General features: G+C 35.9%; 1 protein-coding gene across 10 annotated transcripts in view; it reads right to left on the reverse strand.

The window, feature by feature from the left end:
- LOC149559009 (uncharacterized) overlaps nt 1-16201 on the reverse strand; it is a 36298-nt gene that overhangs the window by 11252 nt on the left and 8845 nt on the right. For 2 of the 10 annotated variants that reach the window (XR_016365104.1, XM_089832958.1), the window contains exon 2: nt 11905-11991. The exons of 7 other annotated variants lie outside the window; for them this stretch is intronic. The gene's annotated coding sequence lies outside the window, so the exon portion shown is untranslated. Of the gene's footprint in view, nt 1-11904; nt 12005-16201 lie in introns of those variants that run through there. One more of the 10 variants, XM_089832960.1, reaches the window with a different exon arrangement.

Consider the following 16201-nt stretch of genomic DNA (forward strand, 5'->3'; position numbering starts at 1 on the left):
GAACTCATTAGTGAGCACATATAGACTATTTTGCTAAACAAATTCTAAAGAAACTGTTACAACATATATTGACTGTTTTGCTAAGCAGATAGTAGATAGAAATAGAACCATGATAAACTATGCATAGGTCAACTATGTATAGATAAAAGCCATGATTGTCATTAATCTGCCATGTATACTACATAAATATAGGACGGACATCCATACATAGTTTATGAGTTGGCTGTGTTTAATGGTATTGCATTGATCTCTACATAGTTTATGACCTCATTCCTATGTTGAATGGTTTTGCATGAATCTATACATACTTGATATATATCCATAGTTTAGTTGTTCATTTTATTGGCATGATTTGCTTTGATTAATAGTATTGCATTGATCTCTCACAGCACTATACTGGAACTATCATTAGTGAGCACATATTGACTATTTTGCTAAACAGATTCTAAACAAACTGTTATTAGAATATTTCTAATAATGCTCTATCTATCATATGTAGATAGTTTCTATTTCTTGTTAGTTTCTATTTTCTATATATACATTTTGTATATATGAGCTTGTAAGCTCGTTGTAATTCATTTATTGATTATTCAATACAAAAGATAATCTTTCGATTATTTTATGGTATTAGAGAAAATACTTCAAATTTTTTTGAAAATTTGAAATTATTTGTTATGATTTTTCGAAATTATTTTTGATCTTTCACAAACAACCCGGCTAGGGTTTTTGATCACGTTTTCGGTGGTATTTGGCGTGGAAAAATCTTAGTCGTTTATCTCTACAACTCATGTTTTGGATCTATGGCCTAACCGCGACTTCTACACCTTTTTTTTTCTCCTAATCATGATTTTCTGCATATCTCATATTTCTAGGAACAATCGCAGCTTCAAAGGCTTCCAATCGCGGCCACAAATCAAGCCCAGTCCACACGATCTGATCACAAACAAGATCTCCATGAAATCGCGATTTCTTGGTGATGCCTTTTTATAAAAATATGTCTCTCTGATTTCTTTGCTCCAAGCTTGCCTGTCCGTGCCTCATTGGGAGTTCTTCACAACCCAACACATGTCTAAGTTCACAAGAAGTTCTTTGTGAAAACAAACCAGTCGTTCTCTGTCTGCAAAACTCCATTTTTTTTGCAGATTCAACCTTTCTAGCTGACAACTAGGGTTTTGCTCGAAACCCTATTTTTTGGTCCGGAAAAAAAATTGAACGCAGATTCATGATGGGTTTTTCAAGAGCTCAACTGGGTTGTCATCCATTTTTTCTAGGTGCATCGATTTTCATGTCTCAATTTTTGAGCTAGTGGATCCAAAAATCGATAGCATATTCCATCTAAGTTTTTTGAGCTCTTTTCTGGGTCACTCTCTGATTCTTCTAGGTACTTGTCATTTTTTTCCAGGTCAGCCTAAACATTGCCTTGAACTTCATGCAAATGGCATCCGTGACCAACCTGATGCTAGAAGACAGTCAATGGTTTAATGGCACCAATTACAACCACTAGAAGCAACACATGTTAACCATCTTTGAGTATCGTCCTTTGGATGCACTTGTTCTAGGTACAAAAACTCATCCTGCCCCCACTAGCACGCTCAATGGAACCTCCGTTACAACAGATCAAGATAAGTTTGATGATCAGAATTGCGAAGCTGTTATGCTTCTCAAGTTCTCTGTTACAGATGATTAGCTACCTCAGATTCCCTCTAGCAAGTCGGCTGCAGACATCTGGAAATATTCAAAGGAGTTTGTGTTCTACACTTTTATGGCTAAAAGCCCTTCCGATTCAGCCTGATCCTCTGCTTGGTATATTGACTCTGGATGTCATTTCTCTCATCGGCGTGACTTGTTTATGGATTTCTATCCATACATTGATTCAGTTGTGTTTCACGGAGGAGAGGAGTTCAAAATTAATGGCTGAGGAAATGTTCAAATACAATCTAGTGAACTTGTCATCTCATCTTTCTCAATGTCTGCTACGTTCCTGGTATGGCAATCAATCTTCTCTCTGAGTCAAATCACGTGAAATTCTCCTCAGTTGGATGTGGTGTTCAGTGCCCACAAATGCTCTATTACTGATCAAGAGACTCGTCTTACTATTGCTATCGGTCTAGAGGATCATGGCCTATATTGGCTTATTAACCCTGGCGATTCTCCTAAAATAGCTATGGCAGCTCATGATTTATCTCTCAGCACTTTGTGGCATCAGAGATATGGACATCTCAACATCCAATATCTCTCTTAGCTATCTCGGGAAGAACTTGTTTCTAGACTACCTCCAATTCAGCTGCAACATCTTGGAGTATGTGACACTTGTCAACCTGGCAAACAACATCGGACTCCCTTCAAAGATGGAGATCCTTGGCGTGCCTCTCAAGTATTTCAATTACTTCATGCTGATATTTGTGGTCCTATGAATACATATTCAGTTACTAGTTGCAAATATTTTTTGCTTATTGTTGATGATTTTAGTAGAAAAATGTAGGTGTACTTTCTTAAACAAAAATCAGATACACATAGTACATTTCAGAATTTTAAGTTGTTGGTTGAAAACAAGTCTGGCTGCAGTATCATTTCACTAAGAAAAGATAATGGGGGGAATTTTGTTCTCATGCATTCTCCGATTTTTGTGCTAAACATGGCATCAAGCACTAATTCACCACACCTTACACTCCTCAGCAAAACAACGTTGTTGAGCGTCGCAATCTTACGATTGTTGAGATGGCTCGTTCTATGTTACAACGCAAGAGTGTTCCTAATAAGTATTGGGTAGAAGCAGTGTTTACTGTTGTCTATCTTCTGAATCGTTCCCCTACTTAGGCTGTCAAGAACAAAACTCCCGAAGAATTGTGGTCTGGTTGTAAGCCTAAGATCAGCCACCTGAAGATTTTTGGCTTTCTTGCCTATGTCTGGATTCATGATGCTAAATGTTCCAAATTAGATTCTAAGACTCAAAACTCATGATGACAGGGTATAGTGACAACCATAAGGCCTCCAAATTGATAGATATTGACACTAATCATCTTATCTTTAGTCGTGATGTTGTTTTTGATGAAACTCGAGGACCGTTTCTGTCCTCTTTTGAGCAATGTTTTGAGGAACAGCCTCACAGTGTTTCCCTTCTTTAGCACCTGGGACACCTGATGTTGATCATGTTGAGACTCTTGAGAATGATCTTCCTCCTATTGTTGCTCCTATACCTCTTCTAGCTCCTCCAGAGATCAGCTCTTCTACTCTTTGACCCAAATGGTAGGTTAAAACTATTAGTGATCTAAGGGATGGTGAGCTCATCGAAGGTAGAGTTTCTCGAAATAAGCACAAAAAAACAATTAACTTTTCTCTTATGGCTAACATTCATAGTGTTTATGAGCCCCAAACTTATTTCGAGGCTAAAGGTATTCTTGAATGCGAATAGGCTATGGAAGCTGAACTTCAAAGCATTCAAAAAAATCAAACTTGGGTTCTTTCTGATCTTCCTGCAGGGAAGAAGACCGTTAGCTGCAAATGGGTATACAAGGTCAAATATAAAGTTGATGGCATCTTAGACAAGTATAAGGCTCGTCTTGTTGCTCAAGGGTTCTCACAAAGGGAAGGTATTGACTATGAGGAGACTTTTGCTCCTACAGCTAAAATGAGTACCATACAGCTTGTTCTTGCTTTAGCAACTCAGTTCGGTTGGAAAGTTCATCAGATGGACGTCAAGAGTGCTTTTTTGAATGGTGACTTACAGGAAGAGGTCTACATGATGCAACCTTCTGGATTTTAAAGTTGCTGGTTAGGAACACAAAGTTTGTAAACTTGTCAAAGCTCTCTATGGTTTGAAACAAGCTCCTTGGGCTTGCTATATGAAAATTGATAAATATTTAATCGACCATGGTTTTCAGCGGAATCCATCGGATTCAAACCTATATATAAAACATGTAAGTGATAATGTCTTGCTTATCGTTGTTTAGGTCGATGATTTGATCATCACTGGAAGTTCAGCACATTTCATCACAAAAATCAAACAAGATTTGTGCAGCACTTTTGATATGACAGATTTGGGACTCTTGCACTATTGTCCCGGAATTGAGGTTTGGCAGATTGTAGTATCTTTCTTTCTCAATCCAAGTATGCTAGAAGTCCTCTAGACAAGTTCAAAATGCAGGATTGCAAACCTACTCTCACTTCTATGGAACCTAGGCTCCAATTATCCGCTTAATCCGATTCACCTGTTGTAGATGAATCCTTGTTTAGACAACTAGTGGGTAGTCTCATTTTCCTTACTGCCACCAGACCTAACATTAGTTTTGCTGTAAGCTATGTCGCCCGCTTTATGACAGCACCCAAGATTGATCATTGGACAACTGCAAAGCGTGTCCTATGCTATGTGAGTGGTACTCTTGATTATGATCTTCTATACACTGAGAAGTCTAATTCTACACTACGTGGCTACATAGATTCAGATTGGGTTGGCTCTGTTGATGATCGTAAGTCTACCGCCAGATATGTGTTTAATTTAAGATCTGTTGTTGTGACATGGACTAGTAAGAAGCAACAAGCATTGGCCTTGTCTTCGACTAAAGCATAGTATCAGGGAGTAGTTAAGAAAGCTTGTGAGGTAGTCTGGCTTCGGCGGATGCTTGCAGATATGCATGTTCCTCAATCAGGACCGACTTCTATATTCTGTGATAATCAGGGAGTACTCAAACTGGCAAAGAATCCGATTTTCCATGAATGAACCAAGCATGTCGAAACACATTGTCATTACATTCGTCAACTGGTTGAAGACAAATCTATTCAGTTGTTGTATGTTCTCACCTTAGAGCAATCTACTGATATCTTCACCAAGTCTCTTAGTTCTGATAAATTTGTAAAATTCAGGTAGGCTATTGGTGTTACTGATAGATTAAGCATTATTGAAGGGTATTAGAATATTTCTAATAATGCTCTGTCTATCATATGTAGATAGTTTCAATTTTCTGTTAGTTCCTATTTTCTGTATATACCTTTTGTATATATGAGCTTGTAAGCTCATTGTAATTCATTCATTGATTATTCAATACACAAGATAATCTTTCGATTATTTTAACTGTTACAGCATATATCACTATTTTGCTAAACAGATTCGAAACAAACAGTTACAGCATATATTGACTGTTTTGCTAAGTAGATAACAGATAGAAATAGAACCATGATAAACTATGTATAGGTCAACTATCTATAAATAAAAGTCATGATCGCCAATGATTTATGCATATTTGATCCATACATAGTTTACCACTTGGCTTTATTTAATGGTATTGCATTGATCTCTCACAGCACTATACTGGAACTTATTACTGAGTACATTTTGATTATTTCATTGGCATTGGTATGATTGGCATATAAAGTAATTCTATTTTATAAGTTGCCTTTGGTATGATTGGTATGATTGGTATGATTGGCATCTGAAGTAATTCTATTTTATTATTGGCACTATGATATATACAAGTAATCAGAGGTAATCACGTGAGCACATACTGGAACTCATTATTGAGCACATATCGAGCACATATTGACTATGTATAGATAAAAGCCATGACTACCATTGATCTATACATAGTTGATCCATACAAAGTTTATGACTTGGCTCTGTTTAATGGTATTGCATTAATCTCTCACAGCACTAAACTAGAACTAATCTATGCAGAGTTTAGTGGTTCATTTCATTGGCAAGATTGGCATTGGTCAATACATAGTTTAGTTGTTCATTTCATTGGAATGATTGGTATTGGTCAGTACATAGTTTAGTCATTCATTTCAGTGGCATTGGTGTGATTTTCATCTAAAGTAATTCCAATTTTTGACTTGGCTTTATTTAGTGGTATTGCATTGATGTATATATGTACATAGACATGTATGTATGTATGTATGTATGTACACATATGTATGTACGTATGTGTGTATGTATGTACACACATGTATGTACGTATGTATACATACTTGATCTATGCATAGTTTAGTTGTCCATTTCATTGGCATGATTGGCATTGGTCAATGACTCAATACATAGCTTAGTTGTTCATTTCATTGCCATTCACACGATTGGCATGTGAAGTAATTCCAAATGGTTAGTTGGCTTTGTTTAATGGTATTGCATTGATCTCTCACAACACTATACTGGAACTCATTACTGAGCACATTTTTACTATTTTGCTAAGCATACTTGATGTATACATATCTGATCTATACATAGTTTATGATCTCATGAACATTTGGTATAGTTGTTCATTGCATTGTTAATTAGAGCTATAATTGAATCATACATACGTGGAATACAGGAGGAGTGGCAAATGATGAATGCTCAATTGTAGAACTTGAGAGCATATGCTGATAGAAATGTGATTTGGTAGATGATTGTACAGTTCACAATTCTATCCTATGTTCTATCTATAGTCCTCATTTGCTTGCATATATTTTTATTTCTTGTCTTTTTGTCCCTATTTGATTTTCTATGTATGTTCTCGCTGACAAGATTATCAAAAGTATTGAGGATTTCTGATAGATGATTGTAAAGTGCATGATTCTGTCCCATGTTATATGTATATTCCTAATTTGTTTGGATATCTTTTTATTTCTTGTCTTTTTTTCGCAATTTGATTTCCTATGTATGTGCTTCTTGACAAAATTGTCAACAATATTGACAAAGTGTCTTTCTTTTGTATTTTTTTTATTGCTCTTGATTTGTTGATATTGCGAGACCACACATGCTGATAAAAAATGAGCTATCTGATGATTGTTTACTGTGTATGTTTGTAAACGGTCAATATTTCTGAGGCTGCTCCTTGGTGTATTCCATTAAAATATAATCAAGTTTTAATTTTTCAAACATGTTTAGTTCGTATATGCAGGATTGACCATCTAACAATACAAACAATAATAGAAAGATTGAGCAACATGAGAGGGTTGCTCATCGAATGTGGGGCATAAGGGTATAGAGCATGGATTTTCCAGTGTTTTCGTATTTAACTGTGTGTTTTCACACCACCATTTACATCATGGATATTGTTCTTTCTCATCAGTTCATGGATATTGTTTTTCTATCTTCTATCTTATGCTACATATGTAACATTGAATTATTGACTACGTACCTAATTTAAACATATTTGGATCACATTCATAATTTGAACATATTTTGATGACATTGTTATTTGAATGTTGGCATCTGTTTGATCTATACATAGTTTATATATGTAGTATTGACCATCTAACAATACAAACAGTAATGGGAAGAATGAGCAGCATGAGAGGGTTGCTTGCCGAATGTGGGGCATAATGGTATAGAGCATCGATTTCCTAGTGTTCTTATTTTTTAAGAGCTAAGTCACAAGGTTCAAGTTCGAGTTCAACAACTATGAAGTTCGACAACGCAAAAAGATTGAAAAAAATTGACGATAAATTCATCTTATATAATTTTTCAAAAATATATAAATATATATGATCACAATTCCCAACTATGGGACAGTTTATAACTTTGTACAAATGATTGCAAGTATGATCATTTTTTACTTTTCTTTGCTAATAAATAGAATTAAAATAAAAAATAATAATCATTTTATTTATTCTTTACTAATAAAAATAAAACTGTGAATATTCAAAGGCAAGAGCCTACAACACAACGGTAAATTGTGAGCCTCCTATGTGGGAGGTCTTAGGTTTGAATCTACTCAAGATTAATACTTAATAATAATAATTAATGCAACACATAATAATAATAATGAATCTTGCCTTTAGCCTCTTACCAAAAAAAAAAAAAAAAAAATTGTGAATATTCAAGAATTAAAAATAATAATAATGTAGTCTAATTATAAATAAATTAGTAATCATAAATATTAAATTAAATATTAATACTTTACTCATTATAATACTTGTGTTTCACTAATAAAATAAGATTAAAAAAATTTACTTCAAATTCCAATTCCAATTCGAAAATGAACAACCAAACATAAGAAAAAGATATTCCCAATCATATTCCATTCCAATTCCAATTTCTAAATTGGCAACCAAACACAGAATATGGATTTGTATATTCATCTTCCGTGTCAACCAAACGGTCCAACTATCTTCCTAAAACGCATAACCAGGTTTTCGAAAACCTAGTTATGAGACAAATTCATCTTCCCCAACCAAACGGGGCCTAAGAGAAAAGGTCTTAACCTCCTTGCACTCCTGATTTCGACATATTCAAGAAAGAGCCTTTCTTCTAGATAGATCGCGCCAATGCCAAAGTAATAAGACCTTCTATTTCTCTTGTTGCCCTCATTTCATTCATCTTTCTTGCTTTTGACTCTTCTATCTTTGAGTTTGTCTTGTAATTTCGTTCATCCTTCTTTCTTTTGACTCTTCTATGTTCGAGTTTGTCTTGTAAGATTTGGTGAGACCCTGATGTCCTATCCATCATGTCCTTTCTGAAATTAACAATTTCAGCATGTTTTCTGTTAATTTAAACTGGATTACTTATGGCATTGGCAATAGCATATAGAACAACTTTCTTAGAAATTTGTAAGTTATATAAGAATAATTTATATTAACTAATATATTGGTACATTTTACTCACCATTTATGCTTTTTTTTTCACTTATTTAAATCAAAGCAGCAGCAATCATAACACATGGACGATTGGACTGTAAACTTCCAATCTGGTAAGATTTTAAAATGGAGGGTTGTTGCTGAAGGAAAATGATTGAAAAGCAGAACACATACAGACAAAGCAAGAAATCGCAAGGCTAATTGGTTTGAAAAGAAAGAATTGCATAATTCCTTCCAAGGGGCATTTTTGAGAAACCTTTGAAACTGTGAACTTGAAGTCTTGAAGGATAAATAGTTCGATGATGATCGATGCAAAAAGGTTTTTTTTTTTCTTTAGACTCGAGCAAATTTTCAATTTTAGAAAAAGGTAAAATTTTCATGTATCATTTAAGAGTTGAGTTTAACCCCTTTCATTTGATTTTATTAGTAAGATATTGTTTTTGTGAAACTTTGAACCTTGTCATAACACCATAGACTTCTACTGCCCAGAAATTGGGCCTTTGACATTGAGTAGGGAGTTGGAGAGCAGGGCTGGGGGCAGAGCATGAGTTTTTGTGAAACTTTGGACCTTGTCATAGCACCATCGACTTCTACTGCCCAGATATTGGGCCTTCGCCGCTGAGTAGGGAGTTGCAGAGTAGGGCTGGGGGCAGAGCATTAGTCATGGCAAAATAGAGCATACAAATTAATGAAACATCGTTTTGTACAAAATAATTATACAGTTTTAGAGGAGCAACAATTTTTTACATTACAAGAAGCTTATCCACATGATCTCTGCTGCACGTGTTGGCTTCATTAGTAACTCAAATTTCAATTTATATCAGTTATGCGGAGCATATAAACAGACTATTGTACCTTTCTTCTGGTCAGCCTATTTCATATGATCATCAAGATAACCATCAAAACAATAAGTCCTTTAGTTCTGAATGGAATAATACACAGGTCTTATACACAGGTGTTACCCTCAAGTCCACGTTGTAAAATTAATGAAATACCCCTTAACAATAAATAAGATGAAATGGAATTTCACTTTATAAAAATAACAAAACTGAATTTATCATAATAACAAGAGAGTTTTGTGTTAAAATTGATATGGGAACAGAGAGATGAATTTAGATTAGTTTGCAAGCCAAGGATAAAAGCATGATTCTATTTAAAGTAATATCTCAAACCTTGATTGTATTTGCAAAACAAAAAACTAAAGCAGATAAAAAATTTACATGACCAACCTGGTCCAGACTATAGTTGATTAATAGCCACATGGATCACAAGAATTGTGCTCTGCCAGATATGTATAAGCACATTAAAAGCGATTTTGGTAATAAAAATTATTCATGGGTCATTCTTTATATGCAACATTCCATTCTACTCCATATGATGAGTGGAAGAGTAAATTTCAACTCATTTGGCAGGCTTTTTCTTAAAGATCATAGTGGTCAAAGGTTGATTTTTCTCTACTCTAATATAAGCTGATTATTTACCACTTTTTTTGTGTGAATGAGGGCAGTCACAGAATGGTAACTTTCTTTCTTGAAAGCAATGAGCTGTCGTGTTCATCTTTAAGCAGAAAACATTAGGCATGTTGATACAGGAACCAAGAAGCAATAACTGCATAAAGAATTAGTAAAAGTGGAGAACTTTATCATCCATCTTATCCTGACTTCATTTGTAAGGGGAAGACATATGAAGTGAAGGGCAAAAATTAGTAAGAGCGGAGAAATTTATTTTGAATCTGTTTTGCTGTAGATGAATGCAGGGGAAATATAATACTATTTAAACTAAATGCTTGTTAAAACTGTTTAACCAAAATGTGCCATTTCATATTTAATAGTTTTCTCAATCTATCCCAACCATCTCTTCCTCATCCTGAAGCTGTTTCTTTTTCTTTTAATCAACACTCTGTTTCCTGTGGTGTCCGTCAACAGTTAAATGTCAGCATCGTGGAAATATCAAGTCCATGCAATTTGTGCAACTGGGCCCGTCATTAGGCATCCTTCAAGGCACAAGGGAGTGAAGCACATCAGCAACCTGATCTATGAATCTACCAATTTTGGGATCATAGTTCTCAACTGCATCCATTTAAGAGTTTCAAAAGTTTTTCGACAAATCCATTTGGAAATATCTGCAGTCATCGTATTCTATGAGAGAACATCTCTTTGAAGCATTTTTTCAAACAGATGACATGCATTGTACATATAATATTTAAGGTGAAAACCCCAAATCATTGTCACAAATAGTGGTGGCCTGGTAGCCCAAGCACAAAGAGAGAAGTGCAAAGATATGAAGTTTCCAGAAGATGTACGACAATAACACAAATTTTACTATGCAAAAGATATTTCTATGAGTCACATAAGTATAGTACCATGTCTTCTTCAAATAGATCACAAAGCCATGTGTAGAAGTTCTGGTGCAGCCTCTCACCTGCTGTCCTGTAGGTAGCAATGCAACCCAATTGACATGGGACAAATTGGAAAACCAATGACACTCAACAGTATGTGGAAGTAAGGGTTTCAAGCACACCTGTAGGGGATGGAGCCTTTAAAAGGAGAGTGATTTTGCCAGACGCAACAATGACTACTATATAAATAGTTGCTATTGGCGTTCATTTTGCCCTGACCATTGATGGTGGTAAATCTTCAGGTGGCCCCAATGCTTATCTCCTTACCTAACTGTTGTTGGCGAGAGATGACAATGTGCCATGGAAATAGTATGGTGTTGTTAAGTAGCTCAGTGGCCTCTGTCCTCTGCAACCAGGGCGGTCATTTGCAAGCAGTACAGTGGCAGGATAAGGCACAGACAACATGGTTGCCATGAAAACACTCTAAAATGCCTTCCCGATGTCCATCATTCGAGCTTGGAGTATTTTCCAGCATGGATGTGACAATTCCTGAACTGCAAGGTTTTTCCCAACCTGAACAGGACACTTCCAAGTGGAGGATCCCCTAATAGATAGCCTATCAGCTAAATATATACTAAAAAATTATAACATGCACACGTTTTGGAGATAGAAAACTACCGCTAAAGTTATTACTTGCAAACATTGTGGAGAGAATATCAAGTTGTCACAGTTATGCCTAGTGTGGTCACTGGTGAACTATTGTTTTAAAAGGCATCATTAGCACTTTATATTGTTATAGTTCTTATTGGCTAACTGCAACCCCCTTTTATTGATTTTTGGCATTAACATAGGTTTTGCTAGAGCAATTATGTTGCATTTATTATATGCAGGTGGGTTTGCAAGCACCCTTGAAATTGGCCATATGATCAATTTTATCATTTAACAGGCTACCTATTTCAAGAATGAGAGACATATAAGCCTAAACAAAGACTTTGGGAATAGAGATGGAGTATACTTACATCTCAGGCATGTGCAACTGTTTGGTGTTACAAAGCTCTCTTATAAACGAATCCACCACTTCTAGAGGAGCAAGTTGGGCTAATAAACTGCATTTGTATTCTCACGAGAATGTTAAAAGAAATCAGTAAGTGTACAGCACAGAGATGATAGTCATTGGGATCTAGCAGCAGCATGAATGCAATAGAAGTTTATTATTTGCAATATGTCATTGTTATATGATTTATGATCTTCTTCATGTTTAAAGTCCGCCTTCAGTGTTATGCATCTAAACATTTAGCATATATAATATTATAAACATATTGCAAATCTGAAACTGAAAACAATATATTACATCTACAAATGTTATCATTGTTCTTGTTCTGAAAAACCATTGTTATAACTCAGTTTTTTCAGACTTACTATAAATATTAAATAATATTAAAAAACAATTTCATGTACTCAAGCACCCCCGTCCCCTATTTTGAAAATTAGATACACGTGTACCCAAAGTACCCAAGTACCACCATCCTCATGCAACCTTGTCAATTACAGAAATGGAAGAAAGGGATAAGGAAACTGGGGCTTTTAAGATTTCTGAATGTTATAACAAATATGAGAATTTCAAGACTCTATAAACATTCCATGAACATCTAAGATTGACAAGAAATATTATATAAACTAGTGAACAAGGAGATCATTAAAGTTTTTGATGGATACAAGATGAACCTATGGATGTCAAAGCCACCAAATCTTTTGACAGGTACCACATAAGAAAAAGGGAAGAAGAAATGGACACAGAATTAGAATCTCAACCAAAATCAAATGGTGGTCAAATTGTGAAGCCGAAGGAGCATCCCTGAAAAAAGAAAACTCAGAAGTTACCATTGAAGAAAAATAGAAAAGAAAGCAATTGGTTGTGACTTGCAACATCCTAATCATCATGTGATGAGAGAGGAATGAGAATTTCAAGATGTTGAAGAAGATTCTTCCTCCATAATGGTGATGTCCAAGAAACATCAACCCATTTTTCAGGTATGGAAATAATTGAAACACATAATGATGACAATGGATGGAGGTAATTAGACTATGTCACAATGATCCAAAAGATATTAGTTTTTCTATTGCAGTGATTAAGTCAACTGCGTTTGTCCCCAATGAGGAGAAATCGGATGTTTATCATGAAATCCCTACTAAAATTTGGGAGATGAAGGTTATACTCTATAGACTGTGGCATAAGGATCCTTTTATTCAAGTTGAAGGACATTCACATGTAGTGGATTGAGATTGTGCTGAATTTGATAGGAAAACTGAACACGCTGCTGCAATTTTAAAGAAACAAGTCAATCGCTCAGCTAAAATTATGGATCTTCACAATTCAAAGCAATTTATTAGAAAGAGGTACTTTAACAAGGTGAATGGTATAAAAGGCAGGTTCAAAGTTTATCTTCATTGGCATCCACTTTGTGGTAAAAAGAGGCTAGAGAAATGGAGAAATATTATTGTGGCTCCAAAGAAATTTACAAAAGAGCAAACACAAAAGGGTAACAAGTCGAAGCAACACCAACTCGACCATGTTCTTGATGGTAGTACCACTCAAGCAAAAGTTTTTTAAGATACAAGGTACTTGGTTCAATCAATTATTGATGGACATAATGTTTGCATACTTGCGAATGGGCAAATTGGCTAAAGTAAACCTATCGTTGTTTATGCTTCAGTGTAATGTCCTCGATGCAATTAAATAATCAATTAGTTATGTCTCAAGTCCATTTTTTTTTTTCTGTAAGTGTTGGTCATGTTGTCACTTTTGTCAACCCTTAGGAGTTTATCTAAAGGGGTATTTAATACGGGCTCAAAAGTTGTTGAAGGTATGTGAATTCGGTATTTTCTTTGTATCTGTGAATACTTATTGGATTTCTATTATCTGTCATTTTGGAGGTGAAAGATCCTCCCTAATTGGCTTCGACAATTTTGGTGGGAGAACTCCTCACCCAATTCTTTTCTTGGTTCAATCTTGTCGTAATGAACATCTAATTGACGTAATCTGAAGTGCTATCATTATTTACAAATTTCCTCTTGCATGTGCGAATCTTAATTTCCATTTGAGATATATCTTCTTGTCATTGGCAATCTAATCCACAACTTGCACCCCCATATCTAAGTAGGAAATACATAGTATTCATTATGTCATACGATGAAATTAGTAGGTAGTACAAAGCTGGTATAGAGGTGGTATGGAGCTAGTAGGGAGGTGTTCCAGTGTTAGTACAGAAGTGGTATAGAGCTAGTACGAAGATGGTATAGATCTGGTATGGTGCTAGTATAGAGGTGGTACAATACTAATACAGAGGTAGTACACACGTACTAGATAGGTATCAAGCTACCAATGAAGGCGAAGTAGTCGTACAGAGTTGGCATTGATCACCATATAGCTAAGGAGGCTTTGGGGTACATTATAGTGGTATCAAAGTTGTTGATCTTGCAATCTTGTTGGGTAATGTTAGATGCAAAAAAAAAAAAAAGATGATGACATTGCTATGGAAATTAACAAGAAGGTAACAACAACAACTTAGTGAAACTTTGGTTAAAGGACAATGACGACTTGGTGAAGGGACAACAACGAATTGGCAAAACCTTTTAACTTTTGGCCGGAGGAAGGACAAATGGACGAAACAATGGGCAAGGTGATAGTTTTCTCAATGAGGTCTCACACAAAACAATCCCGCAATGATGCCAAGATTTCCCTAAAGACATGAACAACGCGAAGAACAAGAACCTACTTTCTTGGAAATGCAAGATCAGTTCAATCAAGAATGGTTTAACGTTGGGTTTGGAGCAGAATTACCCTTCAACAATTATGTGGATTTGTGGATGAGATATTCTAGGAGACATGGCCACTAAAATGATGACCTCACACAAAAAATAGGTAAGGTAAATCTATCATCCTTTGATGGATCTGAATCAATCTCTGAACGAGCTTGGGTACAAAAGACAAACACATACTTCTAGCTTAACCCGGTGTTGGAGGATGAGGCAGTCAAGTTTGCTGCACTTCACAGGGAAAGAGTCACTCATGTATGATTGTATCATGGAATGGTCACCCTGGGCCACAATCAAGTAACTTCATAGGCCAAGTTTATAGAGAGGCTTATAGAATGCTTCAACAAAAAGGATCTAGATCTTTATTTTACGGAGTTGGCACAGTTGGGGCAAACCACATTAGTCAATGGTTATATTGCAAAATTCTAGAGGTTGTTTGTGCTAGCGACAGATATCACAAAGAAGTATCAGATTGTGTTTTTTATGGATGGGCTAATAAAGGTTTTGAAAGGTTGGGTAAAAGGGTTCAACCCCAACACGTTCACTGTAGTAGTTAAGAAAGCATGGGACATGCCCACATCTTCTTCCAAGAATTACATGCATGCCCCACCACCACCCCCACAAGAGGACAAAGACAAGGAGACAAATAAGAAGAATCCATCTTTGGACGAGGCCACACATTAGGAGCTCTAAAGGAGGAAGCTTTGTTTCACTTTCAAGGAGCCTTAGGGACCAAGCTATTGTTGTCTCAACAATGGAAAAATTGACCACATTGAGGTGTTACGTGAAGACAAGGAATAAAGTAAAGATACCAAAAGTATGGGAGGAAGACACTAATCATGCAGAGAGGATTGACACACTTGTACAAAAGGTAGCTTCCATTGCTACACTCTCAGTAACTTCTGGAAGCAATATACTTTGGGTTCACGGCACACTTCACGAGAAGTCACAGTCATGCTTATAGTTGTGCTACACTCAATTTCATTAATTGATCATTGGTCTCTAAAAGGGCTTTACATAGAGTTGATCACGGGGGTATTGAGATCGAGGTGGCGAGAGGAACTTTACTACCTTGTACTCATGTGACTCCTCAGCTAAGCATTTCCATGGGAAACTATGCAGTGACAGATGATTCGTGTTAGACCTATACAAAATAGATGTCATACTCGACATTCAATGGATGGAGACCCTTGACCAATGCACAAAAAGTTTCAAGAGGATGGATTTTTCATTTGAGGTGACAACAAAAAGTCGATGCTAAGAGAGATGTCAACTAGAGGACCCAAGGAAGTCACAATCAAGAAGATAGAGGCAATTTTTAGACAAAATATGACCCAAACATGTAACTTCAACACTGCGGAGATGAGGATAAACATGATGGTCAACACTTTACTCGAGGTGTCTACCCTTAACCCTTCATTTCAGTCTTTGAATGAGTGGAGGGCTCATTTGTTGGTAAAGTACTTCAAGAACATTTTTGTATTTTTGTTGTAGGACTAC

The sequence above is a fragment of the Cupressus sempervirens genome, chromosome 5 (assembly GCF_028749045.1).
Source record: "Cupressus sempervirens isolate cs-2001-9-10 chromosome 5, ASM2874904v1, whole genome shotgun sequence".
NCBI classification, from domain to species: Eukaryota; Viridiplantae; Streptophyta; class Pinopsida; order Cupressales; family Cupressaceae; genus Cupressus; species Cupressus sempervirens.